The 17,527-nt window shown below is 41.2% G+C and overlaps 1 protein-coding gene across 7 annotated transcripts in view; it reads right to left on the bottom strand.

Annotated features, from left to right (window-relative positions):
* ZNF782 (zinc finger protein 782) overlaps nt 1–10,958 on the bottom strand; it is a 70,955-nt gene extending 59,997 nt beyond the window's left edge. For 6 of the 7 annotated variants that reach the window (XM_017871470.1, XM_017871473.1, XM_017871467.1 and 3 more), the window contains exons 1-2: nt 10,885–10,958; nt 9,576–9,793 (exon numbers count right to left, since the gene is read on the bottom strand). The gene's annotated coding sequence lies outside the window, so the exon portion shown is untranslated. The other variant, XM_017871468.1, reaches the window with a different exon arrangement.
* Nucleotides 10,959–17,527: the final 6,569 nt, after the last annotated feature.

Here is a 17,527-nt window from a genome sequence, read left to right as displayed (position 1 = left end):
CTTAAGACCAATCAATTCAGTTATACAACCTATGGGAGCATTACAGCCAGGATTGCCTTCTCCTGCTATAATGCCAAAAAATTGGCCTTTAATAGTCATAGATTTAAAAGACTGTTTCTTTACTATCCCTTTAGGTGAGCAAGACTGTGAATGGTTTGCATTTACAATTCCTGCAGTAAACAACCTACAGCCTGCTAAGCGTTTTCACTGGAAAATGTTGCCACAAGTCATTTTAAACAGTCCAACAATTTGCCAGACGTATGTAGGGCAAGCAATTGAACCTACTAGTAAAAAATTTTCACAGTGTTACATTATTCATTGTATGGATGATATACTTTGTGCTGCCCCCACTTGAGAAATATTACTCCAATGTTATGATCACTTGCAAAATTCAGTTTCTCGTGCTGGTTTAATTATAGCTCCTGACAAAATTCAAACTACCACTCCCTACTTGGGGACCTTAGTAAATGACACTACCATTGTGCCACAGAAAGTAACCATATGTAGAGATCAATTGAAAACATTAAATGACTTTCAAAAATTACTAGGGGACATTAATTGGATACGACCTGCTCTAGGCATTCCTACCTATGCCATGAGTAATCTGTTTTCTATCCTTAGAGGAAATCCTAGTCTCACTAGCCCTCGGCAATTAACAAAGGAGGCAGAGGCAAAGTTAAAACTAATTGAGAAGCAAGTTCATAAAGCTCAAATAAATAGAATAGATCCAGAGAAGACTCTAGATTTGCTAATTCTTTCAACTCAGCATTCACCTACTGGTGTTATTGCCCAAGAACAGGACTTAGTAGAGTGGCTTTTTCTTCCACATACTAATTCACGGACTCTAACTCCTTATTTACATCAAATTGCTACTATGATAGGGATTGGGAGAACTCAGATTGTTAAATTACATGGATATGATCCTGGAAAAATTATTGTCCCTCTCACGAAGGCACAAATACAGCAAGCTTTTATAAATAGTCTTACATGGCAAACCCATTTAGCTGACTTTGTGGGTACTCTTGATAATCCTTTTCCTGAAATGAAACTGTTTCCGTTTTTGAAATTAACTAATTGGATTCTAGCTAAAATAACTAAATTTAAACCAATTGAAGGTGCTGAGAATGTTTTTACAGATGGGTCTAGTAATGGTAAAGCTTCTTATTCTGGCTCGAAACGTAAAGTTCTCCAGACGCCCTATACTTCAGCTCAGAAAGCAGAACTCGTAGCTGTAATTGAGGTATTGACTGCTTTTGATATGCCTACTAATGTGATTTCTGATTCTTCATATGTGGTTCATTCCACACAGTTAATTGAAAATGCTCAGTTACGATTTCATACAGATGAACAACTGATGACTTTATTTACCCAACTGCAAACAGCAGTTAGAAGTAGAATGCACCCTTTTTACATCACTCACATTAGGGCTCATATACCTCTTCCAGGACCTTTGACTGAAGGGAATCAAATGGCTGATCGCCTGGTAGCTAATACGATATCTAATGCTAGACACTTTCACAATTTAACCCATGTTAATGCCTCTGGTCTCAAACGCAGATACAGCATTACCTAGAGAGAAGCTAAAGCTATTATTTGACAATGCCCAACTTGCCAAATGGTACATTCCTCATCTTTTTCAGGAGGAGCTAATCCTCAAAGACTGGAACCTAACTCTCTTTGGCAAATGGATGTAACACATATTCCCTCATTTGGGAGACTAGCTTATGTACATGTATGTGTGGACACCTTTTGTCACTTTGTCTGGGCTACATGCCAATCAGGAGGGTCTTCTGCCTGTGTTAAACATCAACTTTTGCAGTGTTTTGTGGTGATGGGCATTCCAGCTTCTATTAAACAGATAATACCCCAGGCTATACTAGCCAAGCTCTAGCTACATATTTATCTATGTGGAATATGAAAAACATTACTGGTATCCCATACAATTATCAAGGACAAGCCATAGTGGAAAGAATGAATCTCTCCCTAAAACAGCAGTTGCAAAAGCAGAAAGCGGGGAAATAGGAAATATGGAACCCTACAGATGCAACTGAATATAGCATTATTAACTTTAAATTTTTTGAGCCTGCCTAAAGACCAGATGTTATCAGCAGCTGAACAGCATCTACAGAAACCAGCTGCAAAGACAGAAGCAGAAAAATGGATTTGGTGGAGAGATCCGATAACAGAAAGTTGGGAAACAGGTAAAATAATAACTTGGGGTAGAGGTTATGCTTGTGTTTCTCCAGGCCAAAATCAACAGCAGATTTGGATACCACCTGAAACCTTATCATGAGCCAGATGCTGAGGAAGAGATTCTGGGAGGATCCCGAGGACCCCCCGGTGGCAACCATGTTGAGACTGATGCTGAGGAGGACCCCAACTATCACGAGCAGCACCCATCGAACCCACCTGGGGACAGATCAAGAAGCTGTCACAGATGGCGGCAGAAGAAGACCTGAGGAAAGTGGGACAACCAGTCACAATGAGTAATTGAATGGTAGCTATGATAGCGGTGATCACCACTGCCGTGAGTATTCCTTCAACAAGGGCTGACACAGAGAGCAATGATACTTGTTGGGCATATTTATCAATCTTAGCTGGTAATAATGTAATAATGCCTACATGTAATCACTCTATGACACAGTTACACATGCTTTCTGATCTCAGTATTTACCATAATAAATCTACTCCTATAATGAGGCATACCGCCCCAAAACCTATTTGTAAACAAAATAGAACCTGGCCAGAAATAATGAACGTACTGGTTTAGGAAGATTGCGTTGCAGAACAGGCAGAGGTGCTGCACAATGATTCCTATGGAATCATTATTAATTGGTCCCCTAAGGGGATGGTTAGCTTGAATTGCACCTCTCAGTCTGCATGGCACGGCCACACTATATTCAGCTGATCTGAACAAAATGGAGAGATGGTAGAAATGATAAGAAGTACGGCAAGAGTTCCTGTTATCTGGAACCATGGCGGTATAGTGGCACCTCAACCTCAAATGATATGGCCCTGTGTAGGAGCTAAACATAAGGATTTGTGGAAACTATTAATAGCTCTTAATAAGACCAAAATTTGGGGAATAATAAAAAAGCATCTAGAAGTACACTCTACAAACTTGTTTTGGATATTGCAAAATTAAAAGAACAAATATTTAAAGCATCCCAGGCACACCTAACCTTAATGCCAAGAACTAGAGTGCTTAAAGGAGCTGCAGACAAATTGGCAGCTAATAAACCATTAAAATGGATAAAACACTTGGAAGCTCTGTGATTCCAATGCTGATTGTGCTTTTAATCTGTGTTGTCTTTGTATAGTCTGCAGATGTGGATCCTGACTTCTGCGAGAGGTAACTCACCATGACAAAGCTGCCTTTGCTTTTATCAGTTTGCAAATCAAAGAAGGGGACATATTGGGAACAGGTCCCCAAAATCTGGCCATAAACTGGCCCCAAAACTGGCCATAAACAAAATCTCTGCAGCACTGTGACATGTTCATGACGGCTATAACGCCCACGCTGGAAGGNCTGCCTAAAGACCAGATGTTATCAGCAGCTGAACAGCATCTACAGAAACCAGCTGCAAAGACAGAAGCAGAAAAATGGATTTGGTGGAGAGATCCGATAACAGAAAGTTGGGAAACAGGTAAAATAATAACTTGGGGTAGAGGTTATGCTTGTGTTTCTCCAGGCCAAAATCAACAGCAGATTTGGATACCACCTGAAACCTTATCATGAGCCAGATGCTGAGGAAGAGATTCTGGGAGGATCCCGAGGACCCCCCGGTGGCAACCATGTTGAGACTGATGCTGAGGAGGACCCCAACTATCACGAGCAGCACCCATCGAACCCACCTGGGGACAGATCAAGAAGCTGTCACAGATGGCGGCAGAAGAAGACCTGAGGAAAGTGGGACAACCAGTCACAATGAGTAATTGAATGGTAGCTATGATAGCGGTGATCACCACTGCCGTGAGTATTCCTTCAACAAGGGCTGACACAGAGAGCAATGATACTTGTTGGGCATATTTATCAATCTTAGCTGGTAATAATGTAATAATGCCTACATGTAATCACTCTATGACACAGTTACACATGCTTTCTGATCTCAGTATTTACCATAATAAATCTACTCCTATAATGAGGCATACCGCCCCCAAAAACCTATTTGTAAACAAAATAGAACCTGGCCAGAAATAATGAACGTACTGGTTTAGGAAGATTGCGTTGCAGAACAGGCAGAGGTGCTGCACAATGATTCCTATGGAATCATTATTAATTGGTCCCCTAAGGGGATGGTTAGCTTGAATTGCACCTCTCAGTCTGCATGGCACGGCCACACTATATTCAGCTGATCTGAACAAAATGGAGAGATGGTAGAAATGATAAGAAGTACGGCAAGAGTTCCTGTTATCTGGAACCATGGCGGTATAGTGGCACCTCAACCTCAAATGATATGGCCCTGTGTAGGAGCTAAACATAAGGATTTGTGGAAACTATTAATAGCTCTTAATAAGACCAAAATTTGGGGAATAATAAAAAAGCATCTAGAAGTACACTCTACAAACTTGTTTTTGGATATTGCAAAATTAAAAGAACAAATATTTAAAGCATCCCAGGCACACCTAACCTTAATGCCAAGAACTAGAGTGCTTAAAGGAGCTGCAGACAAATTGGCAGCTAATAAACCATTAAAATGGATAAAAACACTTGGAAGCTCTGTGATTCCAATGCTGATTGTGCTTTTAATCTGTGTTGTCTTTGTATAGTCTGCAGATGTGGATCCTGACTTCTGCGAGAGGTAACTCACCATGACAAAGCTGCCTTTGCTTTTATCAGTTTGCAAATCAAAGAAGGGGGACATATTGGGAACAGGTCCCCCAAAATCTGGCCATAAACTGGCCCCAAAACTGGCCATAAACAAAATCTCTGCAGCACTGTGACATGTTCATGACGGCTATAACGCCCACGCTGGAAGGTTGTGGGTTTACCGGAATGAGGGCAAGGAACACCTGGCCCACCTAGGGTGGAAAACTGCTTAAAGGCGTTCTTAAACCACAAACAATAGCATGAGCGATCTGTGCCTTAAGGCCATGCTCCTGCTGCAGATAACTAGCCAAACCCATCCCTTTATTTCGGCCCATCTCTTCATTTCCCATAAGGAATACTTTTAGTTAATTGAATATCTATAGAAACAATGCTAATGACTGGATTGCTGTTAATAAATACGTGGGTAAATCTCTGTTTGGGGCTTTCAGCTCTGAAGGTTGTGAGACCCCTGATTTCCCACTTCACACCTCTGTATTTCTGTGTGTGTGTCTTTAATTCCTCTAGTGCCGCTGGGTTAGGGTCTCCCCAACCGAGCTGGTCTCGGCAATAAAAGTCACTCCAAAGTGAAGGCTCCTTCTAGCCCACACACAGATATTTGCTTAGCATATAGGCTGATAGCAGTGAACTATGTAAGGGTTTTAAAACAATGGTTTAAAATTTTAGATTTTAAAGATAACTTTTCTGTTTCTTTCAAATTTTTCTTTCCCCCAATATTGCTGCATATGCATTTAGCATCGATGCATACTACCATTAAAACACAGGACTCTCAACAAGTCAGAAAGCCACTAGGAGCAGGTGCAGCATTGCCAGGTACTGAAGGAGCTCTTCCTTCCTACTCTTACAATCGAAGCTACTAGTTTCTGGCAATCATTTTAAGGAAAAGCTTCTGGATAACATTTGTCATTCATATCCTGTGTAAGCACTTCTTATTAGCAGTTAGCATGTTTGGGGTCATAAAAAGAGAAAATACTGGTTATTGATTATCTACTTTTATTAGGGTCTATGGTGTATTTCTTGTGAAATATAATGGTTCTCATTTGCTGATAACTTTTCTTATTTTTTAAATAAAGGTATTAAAAGATGTTTTCACAGTGCCAAGCAACATGGTGATGCAGTGGTAATAAAAAATAAAATATGAGGTGTCCTGAAAGTTTCAGGACAGTTTTTTAGCTTTAACATAGTGTGCTTGTGCCCTCCAGAGCACTGCGGCATGCATATACATGCTATAAACCTTTCCAAAATATCATTGCAAAGTTTAATTGTATTTCTTATTTTTTTTTAAATAGATGTTGTGTCAGTATGTTGCCCCATCTACAGTGCAATGATTATTCAGTGGCACAGTCATAGCATACCACAGCCTGGAAATCCTGGCCTCAAGCAATCCTCCCATGACAGCCTACCAAGTAGCTGGGACTATAGGTGTGTACCTTTGGCTTCATTTTGCAGAATTTGAATATTAAGCATTTAACTTTTTGTCTCATCAATATCTGCTATCTTCAAGAAGGATTGAAACAAAAAATTAAAGGGTTAATATTCAGAAGCTAGGCATGCCTGTAGTCCCAGCTACTCATAAGGCTTAAGCGGCAGGATCACTCAAAGCCTAGCATTGGAGGCTGCAGTGCACTGTGATTGTGGCTGGAAATCGTCATTACACTCCAGCCTTGGCAACATACTGAGACCCTGTCACTTTAAAAAATGGTAAAACTAAATACACGTAAAAGAAACAGGGGGTCGGAGGTGCTGGCTCACACGTGTAATCCCAGCACTTTGGGAGGCTGAGGCAGGCGGATCACGAGGTCAGGAGATCGTGACCATCATGGCTAACACGGTGAAGCCCTGTCTCTACTAAAAATATAAAAAAAATTATCCAGGTGTGGTGGTGGGCGCCTGTAGTTCCAGCTACTCAGGAGCCTGAGGCAGGAGAATGGCGTGAACCTGGGAGGCGGAGCTTGCAGTGAGCCGAGATCGCGCCACTGCACTCCAGCCTGGGCAACAGAGCGAGACTCTGTTTCAAAGAAAAAAGAAAAAAGAAAAAAGAAATATAACAAACCTTTCAATGATGCTTTGTAAATGTTTGTAGCATTGACACTTCTACAAGTATCAAAGCTTAAAATTACACTAAGCCTTTTGGAATTGCTGTATTTTTATAAAGTGCCCTTTTCTCTTTTGAAGTAGTTCTTTGCAGGGCTTTTATCTGCATCGATCACCAAAAATTATTTTCCAGAGATGTGATAAAGAATAGGATCAATTTTAATGCACATGTAACAAATTCAAAGGAATTGGACCTTAATAGTAGTAGATGATCTAATACATTTTATTATCCCACATGTTAACCTGGCGGCAGGTATCATATTTTATGCTCATAAACCTTAGGAACCTTACCTCCTAAAAAAAATTATCATTTATGGAGTGCAGAGCTTAGAGATTGAAGTATTGACTGCAGTTTTATTTTCAAAACTAAATGCTACAATTTAGGTGGTTTTTATTTCTCATGCTGACATTAAAAGAAAACCTAATAAACGATTTTAATTAAAATGTGACTAGTGGACCCGGCACAGTGGCTCATGCCTGTAATCCTGGTACTTTGGGAGGCCAAGGCGGGTGGATCATGAGGTCAGGAGTTTGAGACTAGCCTGACCAACATGGCGAAACCTCGTCTCTACTAAAAATACAAAAATTAGCTGGGCGTGGTGGCACACACCTGTAATCCCAGCTACTTTGGAGGCTAAGGCAGGAGAATGGCTTGAACCTGGGAGGCGGAGGTTGCAGTGAGCTGAGATCACGCCAGTGCACTCCAGCCTGGGTGACAGAGCAAGACTCTGTCTCAAAACAAAACAAAACAAAAAAGTGACTAGTGTGTTTATAACTCTTCTATTCACATAGTGTTACATCTCTGCCTACCTTAAATGATTCAAGTCAGTCTTGATGTGTCTTAAAGCATTTTTGTAAGTTGCCTTGACCATTCACAAGTTGGTTTAATCCATGCCTCTATTTAAGACACAATATTTGTTTTCTCTGGCTTAAATCCTTTTCAATTTTAAGATAATTTATTACACTTAAAATCACTCTCTGGCCATAGTACTTAGTGGCATAGTGCATTAGATGGTATCTTTGAATAGTTGGTTATTGTGTCTGGGAGGAAAAAGTACATTAGAATATAAAATTAGGTCAATACACCAAAGAGAAAGGATTCCCAGGAATAGTGCAGAATTAGAACAAGGGTGTTTGCAGTTTTCAAACAGTTACACAGAAAAAAACACGGAAGTACAGAAAGTAGAATTAAAGTTGCTATACAGAGGGTGGCTTAGACCACATAATTTGACTTTAGCACACCCCTTTCAAGCTTACATTTTAGTTAAAGATATATCTAATCACTGTTAGTTTTTTTTTTTTTTTAGAACTAAGAGTCTAGCCACTCAGCTTCAGTGATTCTCACTAAACCCTAATAATATTGGTATATTTTCATCTACTTTAATTCTTTAGTACCTAAGATAAAATCTTTAAGTAACTCATCACCTCATCTTGATAAATTGCAGACTAGAATCAGTGATCTGACTCAAAAGAAAAAGTCTATCGTGAATCCCTGTTTACAAGATGCTTTGCCCCATATAATATGCAATAACTAAGTAGAGGTCCTGATATATATGAGTGGTCACAGGTTTAAAAACCAGTTTGAGAGAGGGGCACTGGACATAAACCCATGACTTCAAGAGTAAGTCAGGGCTGGGTGTGGTGGCTCACGCCTGTAATCCCAGCAGTTTGGGAGGCTGAGGCAGGCAGATTACTTGAGAACAGCAGTTCAACACCAGCGTGGCCAAGGTGGCAAAACCCCATCTCTACTAAAAATACAAAAATTATCCAAGCATGTTGGCATCTGCCTGTGGTCCTGACTCCTTGGGAGGCTGATTCACGAAAGTTGCTTGAGACTGGGAGGCAGATGTTGCAGTGAGTAGTGATCATGCCTGCACTCCAGCCTGGGTGAGAGAGTGAGACCTTGTTTCCAAAAAAAAAAAAAAAGAGTCAGTAGAATAAGGACTACTGACATTGCTTTCCCCTTTGTCTTGAATTCTAGAAGGCAATACAATCATTTTAATAAATGGAAAATTGGGTCAATTTAGAATAAGAATATAAATGTGATGAAAGTGGGCAGGTTCTCCGAAACTATGTTGCTAGTAGGGTGGTAACTACGGCAATTTTCTTAGAGTTTGATATCTGGGAAAGATTTGCTGTCCAAGACTATGAAAAAGATTATCTGACTATCAAAGCTCAAATTTACTTTCACTTTTAGGGTTATTTCCACTTTTGTAATACAGACACCAGTGAGATTTTAACTCTGGTATTGTGTGAGCTGAAACTTCTACCTCTTCATCACAAGGAAAAGATAATAGATCACTATCCATCAGCACAAAAGAACAAGCTACGAAAACATGGACGACCGGGACCTGTGGCAGACTAAACGGCACTGTGTTTGACTCGTGGATGTGACACAAACTAAGTGGGTCTGGATAATTCATGGACACTCTCAGGTCCAATCTCTTAACAGTTTCAAATGAGTCACAAGTAGATGACCATAAATACCTTTCGTGAACCATCACTGTGGAATTCTGTGAGGTTAAGACACCAAGACTAGCGTGCCTAGTGTCGCATGTGGTTATGGACAGGTGTGAGAGCAGTGCTGTGTCTTTCAAGAGTGGGAGTTGTTTAGAGATGGAGGAAACAGGATTTCCACCCTCTGCCTGCTTACCTCTTACCCATCGACCTCCCCACAAGCTCTCCATTGAAGTGGCCTCCTGTCTCCCGTTGGTCGTCTCAAAGCAGGTTCAGGCATTCCACTGTCACAGACTCTTGTGGTTTCTGGAGATAGTGACATCACCAGATCCAGCTCATTCTGGCAGGGGGATCAAGCACTGTTTCTGGCTATGCTTCGTGCTGTCTGGGCTTTTCTGCCTCTGCTCCGAAGCTCTGGGGAGTAGTAAGGTCAGAGGGGTGTTCTCTTTCCGGGAAAGATTCCTGTTCCCAGTGGCCCCCTGCTTCCTAATTCGCAAGAGCTGCTTTGCTTTCCAGTGAAATTATTTCTTGGGAGCTGGAACCAAGGGCCCAGGAAATGAATTTTAGGGACATAAATCTGGCCCTCTGGAATTCAATACATTGGACTGAAAACATAGAGAGCTTGGTAGTGCATGAGTGGCTAGGAGCCTTCGTGTGACCCAAGGGATCTGACCAGACACTACCAGAAAGCCTAAAATATATCTGACACAAGGTAAGGTTCTACCCACATTCACTTCCCATTATATCCCTGTGTATTTTGGGTCATGTTACTTTGCTCAGTGCCGTAAAGACTGCAGGGCTGGTTTTAGGCAGGTGTGATATTCGACAGCACCTGAGACCGGAAATAAATCACACCTGTCCTTGAACCTAAATTTCCTCACTGCTAGCTTGTGACCTGGGCGCACTGCTCCACCAACCTGAACCTCGGCTGTTATTTTTAATGCAGACGGTTATACCGGCCTCAGAGTGCTTGTGAGGTTTAGGTGAGTCATGCAATGAAAAGAACAAAGTGTCTTCTAAATACAATAGCAGCTGTCACTCACTCAGGGTTTAATAACTGCACTTGGCTGTTTGCTTTACAGGTACGACTTAACTAAGTTTCAAAACAACGCCATGAAGCAGACATTAACACCGTCATTTTCAGGAGAGAAACCTCTTATCCGGTTCCTGCCCTCGCCCCCGCTTACAAGTGACACAGCTGGAATTTACCCAGCTCTTTCGGTCTCCACAGCTCGGGGTCTTGCCACAGACCCAGCGCCCACGAGTTCTGGCACTTTGGTCAACGCTTTTCTCAAGGTTCGCACTGAGCACCTGTTCCTAAAGGGGGCGCAGCTCCACCTGCGTCCCCGGGACCTCTAGCATGGGGGGTCGCGCCTGGGGTCCACCCTGGCTTCCCGTTCCCACCCTCTGAATCACAAGCCCAATTCTCACTAGAAGTTGACAGGCTGTGGAGAGACCCGGTCTCCCCGCGTCCCACTTCACGTGAAGGCCCCGGGACCACCTACCTGCCGGAGCCCGGCGTGAAGCAACGAACTAAACTTGCGCACGCGCAGATGTCATCCAGACGACCCGTTCCTAGAGTGTGGCGCGCGAGCCATCAGGATTTAAAACTACGTTTCCCAGAAACCTCCACGCCACGACTGACTTTGCAGCGTTTTCTCTATTGGATGACTGGAAGATGTCCCTGACAGCCTCGCCTGCCCAGTGTCAGTCAGAGCCCCTAGAGGTTATCGGTTAAGTTTGAACTTTGCTGACAAATACAGTGCGTGGTCCTCCATCAAATCCCGATTGGAAACACAGCTGCCAAACACGTTGGAAACCATTTGGGAAATTTGGATGTGTACTGGCAATTGTAAATATTAAAGAACATTGCCGTTATTCTTAACTGTTAAGTGGAATTATATTGGAAAATACTAGTTTTTATAAAGTCATGCACAGGGAAGCATTTAACATTGACAGGATAGTTAATTGACTTTACAATTTTCAGCAAAACTAATTAACAAAGCGAATATGGCAAAAGGTTAACTTTTCTTACATCAGGGACATGCATGGCTATAGATAGATGCGCATTTTAGCGTTTCCTACGTTTCTGTGTGCTTAAACATTTTTCAATACAAAGGAAGAAAGAAAGAAAAACAAGGATCCTCCCTCCATCAATTTGCCTTTTCAGCTCAAAGCAGCCCCGAGACGTTAAGGTGCATACAAATATGTCTTGGGAGGAAGGCTGTGAAATGTGATTGCACACGGAGCACAGCATTACTATAAAAGAATAGTACCTGTGACCCTGACTAACAGGGTTTCAGGAAAGGGAAACAAAAGAAAAAAAAACCCACCTTCAAAAATACATAATAAATGAAAATACGCACAACGCAAAATGAGAAAAAATGGCTATGGGCGGGCGCGGTGCCTCACGCCTGCAATCCCAGCATTTTGGGAGGCCAGTGCAAGCGGATTGCCTGAGTTTGCTACCAGCCTGCGCAACACGGTGAAACCCCGACTCTATTAAAATAAAAAAAATTAGCCGGGTGTGGTGGCGGCGCCTGTAGTCCCAGCTACTCCGGAGGCTGAGGCAGGAGAATGGCGGGAACCCGGAACTCTGTCTCAAAAAAAAAAAAAAAAAAAAAGAAAAAGAAAAAATGGCAGGCGGGCGGCGGTGGGCTCAAGCCTGTAAATCCCAGCACTTTGGGAGGCCTGGACGGGCGGGATTCCAAACTAGGTCAGGAGATGAGACCATCCTGGCTAACACGGTGAAACCCGCGTCTCTACTCGTAAAAAAAATACAAAAAACTAGCCCGGGCGAAGTGGCGGCGCCTGTAGTGCCCGAGCTACTCCGGGAGGCTGAGGGGCAGAGAATGGCGGGACCCGGGAGGCGGAAGCCATGCAGTGAGGCCGCGATCCGGCCACTGCACCTCAGCCCGGGCGAGCAGAGCCGGAGACTTCCCGTCTCAAAAAAAAAAAAAAAAAAAGAAAAAGAAAAAGAAAAATGGCTATCAAGCAAATCATGGATCTCCCAAGGATGTCCCTACTTAAACCTTACATGAGCACCTGTTGATTTTTTTAACCAAACCAGGGAAATACGGTCATAATATCGTGGGAACATCTTTTTACTAAATTATACATATTGAGCATTTATCCGCTCAATATTATTCCGTAACATCAATACTTTCTTCCGTGAGATGATAAATGTAACTAGTCGAACCTATTCACCAGAGGGTCGGTCACGAAGTCAGTGCTTCCCAGCAGCTTTCCTGGGGGACACGGCGAGGGACCCCCCCCCGGGTGGCGCGAGGACAGGGGACGGCCCGGATACAGGGGCCCTGACCTCTGAGTCTTGCGGGGCACGCAGGAGCCCGGCTTCGGGGTGCTCAGCGGGAAGCCGCTCCCGGACCCGCGGGGCTCCAGCCTCCCGGGGGTACCTCGCGGAGCGGCTGCCGCGAGCGCCCTGCCCCGCCGCTCCCTCCGCCCGTGCCCCGCCTGGCTCTGCCAAGACCGAGGGCTTCGCCATATGCCCGCGACCCGACGCGCCCCCCGGCTTCGCTCTGCGAGGTCTGGCGGCCCGGTGGGCTGGGGTTCGGGGGGTCCCTTCCTTGCGGTCCGCGGTCTTCAGGCAATTTCCAGGCAAAGTCCGGGGACCGCGGGAAAGGAACTGGTCTCCCTGCCTGGGGTCGTTCCCGGCGGATGTGCTCCTTCGTCAGACGGTATTTCCCGTCTGTGCAAAAATGAAGCTTACTCGGTATCATGTGTGCTTTTTTGGGGGAAGGACAAAATAATAATAATAAAAGACATTTTTTATAAACAACTTAATTGGCTTATTAATACTCAAATCCCTTGCTTCTGTTTTATTAAATGCAGTTTTCCATATAAAAATCCTTGAACTTGTAATGCGAAGGCTAAAGGTAACAGTATTAATAAACCATCAACCCAACCATATTTGTTCGCTTTGTAATAAGCTTGGCAACTTGGCAACTTGTTATTTTATCCTCCTTAAGTTCTGTACTGAGCAAGGCTGTTAAATAAGCCTAATTTCGCTCTTGTTGCCCAAGCTGGAGTGCAATGCCGCGATCTCACTGCAACCTCCGCCTCCCAGGTTCAAGAGATTTTCCTGCCTCAGCCTCCCCCCAGTAGCTGGGATTACAGGCGCGCGCCACCACGCCCTGCTAATTTTTTGTACTTTTAGTAGAGACAGGGTTTCACCATGTTGGCCAGGCTGGTCTCGAACTCCTGACCTCAGGTGATCCGCCCATCTCTGCCTCCCAAAGTGCTGGGATTACAGGAGTGAACCACCGCGTCCGGACTCCCCTGTTTATTATTTAACGTAAATATATTTAAATGTTTCTTTTAAAAAAATTTAGACACTGTAAATTTGATTAAAACATAGCACCCCATAAAGCTATAATGTAACTCCCCATCCTAATCTCCAGCCCACCCCCCAAGTACAACCAGTGTCCACTGATGCCTAACTCTAGGCTTCAGGCTACAGCAAACAATACATTTTTAAAAACATGGTTACAGCTTCTCTACAATTTGCTTTTAACATGTGAAGTTGTCTCCTAGTCGAGTTATCTGGTCAGGCTATAGAGAATGAAATCATTCTGTTCCTTAACTGCTTGTTAAGGGTATATCATGTTTATTTAATCAATTCTTTGTGATGGATGTTTAGTTTGTTTCCAGTTTTCACTATTATAAATAATGCATCTTTTGATATCTGTGAGATGATTTCTTTGCACAAGCGCCAAAATGATAGAATTATGCGGTTAAAATGTGTACAAATGAACATGTTACAGATGATAACAAATAGTCCTCAAAGAGGCTGTATCAGTTTATTCTGTTTCTTCACATCCACTCCAACACCAGATAGCATGCATTTTTGGTAACCGATTAATAGAAATGCTTAAGGTTAACCATCAAATGGTGCACCATAAATTTCTTTTAAAAAATGCTTAAAGAATTACTATTCATGTTTTAATGGAGAGAAAGTGGTCCAAACATATATTCATTCTACAGACACTTATTGAAAACCTGCTGTGTGATGGGCATAATTGTAGATGCTAGCATAATAACAAGGAATAAAAGCTTTGGGAGGCCGAGGTGGGCGGATCACGAGGTCAAGAAATCAGACCATCCTGGCTAATACTGTGAAACCCCGTCTCTACTAAAAAAACAAAAACAAGAATTAGCCGGGCGTGGTGGCGGGCACCTGTAGTCCCAGCTACTCGGGAGGTTGAGGCAGGAGAATGGCGTGAACCCGGGGGGCGGAGCTTGCAGTGAGCCCAGATTGCCACTGCACTCCAGCCTGGGCAACAGAGCGAGACTCCGTCTCAAAAAAAAAAAAAAAAAAGAAAGAAAGAAAAGAAAAAAAAAAGAAAGAAAAGAAAAGAAAAAAAAAAGAAACATGTGGGACACTTAAAGACATCTAATAAAAGGGGCTTTTACAAAGCCTGGGCAGAGTTGGTGATGCGCCCTGTGACTAGTGACAGTGGAGTCATTATCACTGCCAGGGTTGATGTCAGAGGAAGGAAATGTTACCAGAACCTGGCAAAAAAGACCATCCCAACAGGAGCTATGGCCTTAAAAAGAGGAACATTGTTAGATTTGTTTCGGTTTTTTGGAGCTATTGTAAATAAGCTTTGTTTTTTATCTCAGTTTCCAACTGTTTTTGGCTAATACGTAATATGGTTGATATTTATATGTTGACTTTGCATTCAGTGATCTTGCTTTACTCACTTATTAGTTTTAGGATATTTTTGTTTTTTTGTAGATTCCTTGGGATTTTCTATGTAGACAACCATGCAATCTGCAAATAAGGATAGACTTATTTTTTCCTTTCTAATTTGCATGTCTTTTCTTTTCTGACATTATTGTAATGGCCAGGATTCCCAGTACTATGTTGAATAGCAGTGGGAAGGTCAGACACCCTTACCTTGGTCCTGATTTTAGGGGAAAAGCATTTAGACTTTAGTCATTAAGTGTGATGTTAGCTTTAACTTGTAGTTCCTCGTTTTTTAGGTTGAGAAAGTTTTCTTCTAGCTCTAGTTTTCTGAGCGTTATGATTATAAATGGATGTTTGATCTGGTCAAATGCTTTGCTGCATCAACTGGTATGATCCTGTGGTGTTTTATTTTTCCTTCAGTCTGTCAAAATTGCGATAACATTGGTTGACTTTCAAATATTGAACCAGGCTTATTTTTGCTGAATAAACCACACTTAGTTGTAGTGTATCTTTCTTTTTATGTGTTAATAGCTCTGATTTACTGATATTTGTTGTAAACTTTTGTCTTCAGAAGGAGAATTGGTCTGTAGTTTTCCTTCTTTGTACTGTCTTTGGCTTTGATATCAGCATAATGCTGGCTTTGTAAAATGAGCTGGGACGTGTTCTCTCCACTTTTGTTTTCTGGTATAGTTTATGTAAAATTCATGTTATTTCATCTTTAAAAGTTTGGTATAATTACCCAAGGAAGACATCTATGCCTGGAGATTTCCTTTTCAGCATGTTTTAAACTATGAATTCCATTTCTTTAATATAAAACTACTTAAATCATCTATTTTATAGTGGGCGAGTCTTCTTTGTGTTTTTCAAGGAATTAGAACATTTAAGTTATTGAATTTTGGATAGACTTCTTCATATTATTCCCTTATTAAGCTTTTTAATGTCTGTAGGTTCTATAGTTAGAACTCCTCTTTTCTGCCTAATGTTGGTAATTTACATCTTCTCTTCATCTTTGTCAATCTTGCTAGATGTTTATCAATTTTATTTATCTCTTCCAAAACCTCCCACAACTTTTGGGTTGATTTTCTCTTTTGTTTGAATGTTTTCCATTTTCTTGATTCCTCATATCTTTGTCATTTCCTTTCTTCTTCTAGCTTTTAGTTTATTTTGCTTCCCCTTTTCTGTCTTGTGGTACAAACTTACATTGTTAATTTGAGACTTTTCCTTTTCTAACATAAATATTTAATGTTCTAAATTTCTTATAAGCACAGCTTTAGGTACATCTAATAGATATTATGTTGCAAATGATGCAAACTGTGAATGGATGAGTGATCAATCAATAGCTCTGCTGGTAATTGATTTACTTTTCTTCAATAAAGTTGCATAAACCAATGGAAAAAAATTAGACCATAATCCATTTTGTGTTAATTTTTGTGTATGATATGGAACATGTAGTAAGGCTTGAGCTTTTTTTCCCCTCTACAAATATCTAATTGTTCCATCACTGTTTATGGAAAAGACTATCCTTCCCTTGTTGAGGTATCTTGGCACCTCTACGTAAAATCAGTTGTTCAGACCATAAATGTTCATTTTCTGTTTCTGGACTTCATATTCTCCTCCATTTATTTATATGTCCATTCTTATGCCAATATCACACTATCATAAATACTGTAGTTTTATATTACTTATTTAAATAAAATGTAACTCCTCTAGCTTTGTTTTATTTCATAAAGTTGTTTTGGTTATTTAGGTCTTTTGCATTTCCACATAAATGTTAAGGCTTCCTTATTAATTTATACAAAAGAGCTTGTATTGTATAAAATGAACTATTTTGGAAGTATGAGTGTGTGTGTGTGTGTGTGTGTGTGTGTGTACTCATTGTAACAACATATTATCAGAAATCTAAAAAATAATATTAGAAAATCATTTTAAATAAAAGTGTTCAGGCTTTCAATAGTTAACTATTTAATATTTATATAGATTGAGGTGACTAAAGAATGTGTTCACCAAAAAAGGCCTAAATTCATTAAGATAGTCTCTGTGAAAAAGGTGTGTTAAAGTTTATGAGAACAGTTACCAGATCTGCATTTTAAAATAAAATGACTTTCTGAGATACTGGAGAGAAGCAGCCTTGTTTATTTGGAGGTCGGGCGTACATGTCTAGTATGATTCACAGTAAAACTGTATTAGCAGCCATCAGCCAGTACATTTCGCATTATTTCCTTTTGCATATTTAATATGATAAATTCATTTTAAGTTTGAGCACCAATAAAAAAATTAGGCATTTCTTTTAAAAAATAGTAGGCTTCCTTTAATCAGGGATTTTGAATTAGCTTTTGATTCTCTTTTCCATTGTAAATTAGCAAATTACTGAGATTATATTAATTTCTTATAAATGTACTCTGATTTTATTTAAAAAGGTGATAGTATTACACATTTTA

Source organism: Rhinopithecus bieti, unplaced genomic scaffold (genome assembly GCF_001698545.2).
Source record: "Rhinopithecus bieti isolate Rb0 unplaced genomic scaffold, ASM169854v2 scaffold_6063, whole genome shotgun sequence".
Lineage (NCBI taxonomy): Eukaryota > Metazoa > Chordata > Mammalia > Primates > Cercopithecidae > Rhinopithecus > Rhinopithecus bieti.
Note: the sequence above shows the minus strand (reverse complement) of the source record. Positions and strands in the feature narration are given on the sequence as shown.